The sequence below is a fragment of the Bison bison genome, unplaced genomic scaffold (genome assembly GCF_000754665.1).
Source record: "Bison bison bison isolate TAMUID 2011002044 unplaced genomic scaffold, Bison_UMD1.0 scf7180017864118, whole genome shotgun sequence".
Taxonomy (NCBI): domain Eukaryota; kingdom Metazoa; phylum Chordata; class Mammalia; order Artiodactyla; family Bovidae; genus Bison; species Bison bison.
In genome coordinates, this window is record NW_011494690.1 from 4,993,979 (window position 1) to 4,998,701 (window position 4,723).

General features: G+C 39.0%; 1 protein-coding gene across 1 annotated transcript in view; it reads right to left on the reverse strand.

Annotated features, from left to right (window-relative positions):
• Window positions 1-2,148, reverse strand: part of CTXN2 (cortexin 2) — a 5,995-nt gene extending 3,847 nt beyond the window's left edge. Inside the window, exon 1 of the mRNA XM_010839544.1 lies at window positions 1,969-2,148. The gene's annotated coding sequence lies outside the window, so the exon portion shown is untranslated. The remainder of the gene's footprint in view (window positions 1-1,968) is intronic.
• Between the last annotated feature and the right edge of the window lie 2,575 nt (window positions 2,149-4,723).

The following is a 4,723-nucleotide window of genomic DNA, read 5'->3' on the forward strand; positions in this document are numbered from 1 at the left end:
AATCAAATATTATTAAAAATCAATAGAAGTGTTCAGATACAGCACTGATTTGTTTGTAATTAATAAGGTATCCAAAATCACTCAATTGTGGATAAAAAATACATTTCTTTCACTTTCTCTAATCCCTGGAACTGAAGTAAAAAAAAAAAAAATTAGCAGCCTCTGTAAAACAGACATGTTAATGCCTACCTCAAAGGGAAACATCATCTTAATATCCTGTTTATAGGGAAATAGAAAATGAAAGAAATATGGGAGAAGTTTAGATCATGAAGCTACAAAGCTGTAAATAACAAAGCTTCATGAGAAAAAAAATTTGAGAATAAAGAAATGAATTTTTAGAAAAAGAGCAGAATGTAAAGTTATGTGGTAAAACTTATTTTAGATATGCTCTGCCACAAAAAAATGGGTAATATTATCAACATTGTACAGTTTAAATATCAGAGTCTATGTGTGTTATGATTAACATATTTCAGTATATTTCTACAATACTTCTGCAAATGATAAAATATTGCCTCAAGCCATATTGACTAGAATAAATGTTGAGGTATTTTAGAAATGAGAAAATTAGTTGAAAGCATATCATTCCTTTCATGGCAATTGCCAGAAACTGGGATTTCTAAGTTCTGATGAGTCATGGGATTGGGCCAAGGGTATACCTGTAGTTATCAGTAGGCCCAAATCTCACTGAATTGTTTTGTTGCTGGTAACCAATAAGCAAGCTAACATGTCTTTCTATGACTAGCCATGCAAATAATACTATTGTGAGTAGTCAAGGAAAGATAATAGTATTTTTACACTTGATTCATGAATGTTATGTGTGATGTTTTTTCTTCTGTGAAATAAGTTTACTGACTGGAGATATACAAATTCACTTTTAATTCAATTTTATAGTCATTTAATCACCCAACAATGTGCAACTGCAGAAACCAAAATTGAAAAGCATGTGCCCATTAATAAAAGAATCTCCTATATCTTATTTCAATCAACAGGTTTTCCCCCCTCTGGTTTACTCATCTATTAATGATATTCCAAACAATAAATCTAAAATAACAACTATTATAGTGGAATATAGTGTTCTAGGTAAAAAGTATTTTGATCACTAGATATAATCACCTCTAATGCTAATGATATGAACATTCATAATTTAATGAAATGAGACATACAGGAAAACCCATGCTTAAAAATAATGAATTCTCCCATATACACATATATATATACCCCTTCAAATATCAAAATTATTAACCCCATTAAAAGATGGAAAAGAAGCCTTACTGAGGCCACATCTGCAAAGAACTGGTTGATAATTTGGAACAGAATATGTTGGAGTCAAAGAAAACCTTAAATTACAAACCCAGATGTCTTCATGATGAAGTGCATACATTCCAGGCCTTCCCAGGGATCCAAAACCTTGAGATATGCTAGAATCAACCTCCCCCCAACCTTTCAGATTTCAACCTTAAGAGAATTTCCCTTTTAAGAGAATCTTTGAATGGCTCCTCAAGGACTCTGACATTCCTTTTTTTTTCCTCCCCAAAGCACTGGAAACCTGGTCCAAAAATTCTCAAAATTCTCTTACTAGAGAAACCTAGTCTGTCAATACCATTCTGTCTCCAGTTCTCTTTGGACATATTAAATTGAAGAAACATAGAAACCACCTATAAAGTATTATGGAAGAATCATCAGCAAGCTGACTGGACACATACAACACATCTGCTTTTTTTTTTTTCCATTTCTTTTTGTCAGCTGCAGCAGCAGAAACATTAGGGCTCTTTCTCCTTTAGAATTTGAACTCGGCAGACCTGCAGACTCCTTCCTCCCTCCCCTCTCCCCATCTCTTCTCCTGCTCTCTAGCTTCAGAAATACAAGAAAAGCAGACATGCTACTTCTCGTCTGGAGCTGCATTGGAATCCTGTCAGTTAATGCGGAGGGTAGGGGGAGAAAGTTACTTCGCAGGCAGAGATGTCTCACCTTCCATGCTTGTTGCCATGGAGATGAAATCCAGCGAGTAGATTTAAGGGTTGGCACGTTTGTCTGTGTTCGCTGATCGGTTCAATAACAATGTAAAAGGCGTGTCCTGGGGACCTCCGTGGAGTCACAGTACCGCGGTTAGCGCTTTCCTGGCCTACGTGTGTAAATAGATCTGTCTGTGATGGACAGAAGACGTGGGCGCCCGCGAAGTGCGTGTGCGCGCGCGAGTATATTAGCAGGAAAATGTGCACGGATTTCTTCGATGTGGCAGTGTGTAAATATTTGCGCGCGCGTGTGCGCGTTTGTGAGGGCGTCTGACCGTTTGTGTACGTGAGAGAGAAGAGGTGGGAAGTGAGGGGGTGGGGGAAGGAAATCGGCTACTGCAGCAACAGGCTCTGTCTAGTCCTCAGCTCTTAAAAAAGCGGCTCATTCTCACTCGTATCACACTTTGCAGGTTAGCAATCCTTCATCACCAATAAGGCTTTCTAAGGCAATGGGGATTTTCCTTAATTTATTATTAAAAATCCTTGTTTTCCTCTCCTCTCTGCATTAGTAGCTGTGCCGCGGGCATTTTGCTCTGCTCGGTGACCTCAGCCTCAGTCGAGGAGTAGGCACTAAATTCTTACGTCTTCTCATCATATAAAGGAAAGACGTGAGTGAAGGGTGTATGGGTTTAACTGGGGACTGCATATGTCATCTGGAGTTATTTTCCCCTATCCTTCGCTTTTCCTAAGCAAACCCAACAGAATCCTCTTCTCTTAGGAGTAGGTGCCTAGGCGCTGTCCGTAGTGCTGAAACACTGCGTTGCTGCTAAGTCACTTCAGTCGTGTCCGACTCTGTGCGACCCCATAGACGGCAGCCCACAAGGCTCCTCCTTCCCCAGGATTCTCCAGGCAAGAACACTGCATAGTACAAGCTATTAATAGAAGACATAAAGCGAGGAATCCTTAGATAAAGCCCACATAGGGAGAGGGAGAGGGTGGGATGATTTGGGAGAATGGCATTGAAACATACATAGTATCATATATGAAACGAGTTGCCAGTCCAGGTTCGATGCACGATACTGGATGCTTGGGGCTGGTGCACTGGGACGACCCAGAGGGATGGTATGGGGAGGGAGGAGGGAGGAGGGTTCAGGATGGGGAACACATGTGTACCTGTGGCTGATTCATTTTGGTATATGGCAAAACCAATACAATATTGTAAAGTTAAAAAATTAAATTAAATTAAAAAAAAAAAAGATAAAGCCCACATAAAGCAGAGAGGCTCACTTTGCAAACGACATTGAATGTATATAAATCAAACTCAAACAACATTGAAAGCAAAACAAACAAGGCAACAAACAAAACCCCCTCTCCCTTCATCCTTATTTAGGGCTCTTCGCATTCTCCAGGCTTAGTTATAAAGCCCCAATTCTATTTATCTTTGGATAAATATTCAGGGGCTTCCCTGATGGCTGAGCTGGGAATATCCCCTGGATAAGGGTATGACAACCCACTCCAGTATTCTTGCCTGGAGAATTTCATGGAGAGAGGAGCCTGGTGGGCTATAGTCCATGGGACACAAAGAGTTGGACGTGACTAACACAGTTAGTTGGAGCGACTAACACAACAACACAGTATATTCAGAACCTACTAGTTGCAAACTTTTGTAGATTCCTTAAAAACTAAATTATTAACCTATTCAGTGACTGGGAAAAGTGTGGTGCAGAATTGGGTCATTGTTCATGTAAAAAAAAAAGCTGAAAACAAGTGTGTTCTAATTGAAAATAAAATGAAGACAAATTTCATGTTCATTTATACTATTTACTAAACTATAAAATTCCATGGTCTTAACAAAAAGTTTAATGTATAACTGTGAGTTCATACAAAACTATACTAAAAAGAAGTTAAGTCTTTTTCATTTGAAACTATTAAATGCCCTATAATACAGGCCCACCAAGGAGGAGAGTGGAAGAAGTATCTACTTCCAGGAACATGTTCATTGCCATGGTTTTACTGACTCTTTTTTTAAAGCTTGCTAAAGGCCACATCATTTTTTGGTATTATATGGTATAGCAGTGCTCTTGAAATTTAATGTGCATATGAATCTCCCAGGGATCTTATTAAAATGAAGATTCTCATTCAGTAAGTGTGAGATTGGGTCTCAGATTCTGAATTTCTAACAACATCTCAGGTGATTCCATAGGTTGCTAGTCTCAGGACTACACTTCTAGTAACAAGGTTCTAAAGATAGTATATTCTGGCCATGCAGTCACTCATAGAGTATGGAAAAGGAGGTCATTTTCTTTCCACAATTTTTCTATGTATGTTTCTAGATTATTGCAATAATATTCTATTCAAAGAAGTTCAGAGATTAACTATTTTGTTTGCACAATATTAACAAATTTTATGAATTTATCATTTGATTGATTTTGGCATGGTCCATCTAGTCAAGGCTATGGTTTTTCCAGTGGTCATGTATGGATGTGAAAGTTGGACTGTGAAGAAAGCTGAGCACCGAAGAATTGATGCTTTTGAACTGTGGTGTTGGAGAAGACTCTTGAGAGTCCCTTGGACTGCAAAGAGATCCACCCAGTCCATTCTAAAGGAGATCAGTCCTGGGTGTTCTTTGGAAGGAATGATGCTAAAGCTGAAACTCCAGTACTTTGGCCACCTCATGCGAAGAGTTGACTCATTGGAAAAGACTCTGATGCTGGGAGGGATTGGGGGCAGGAGGAAAAGGGGACGACAGAGGATGAGATGGCTGGATGGCA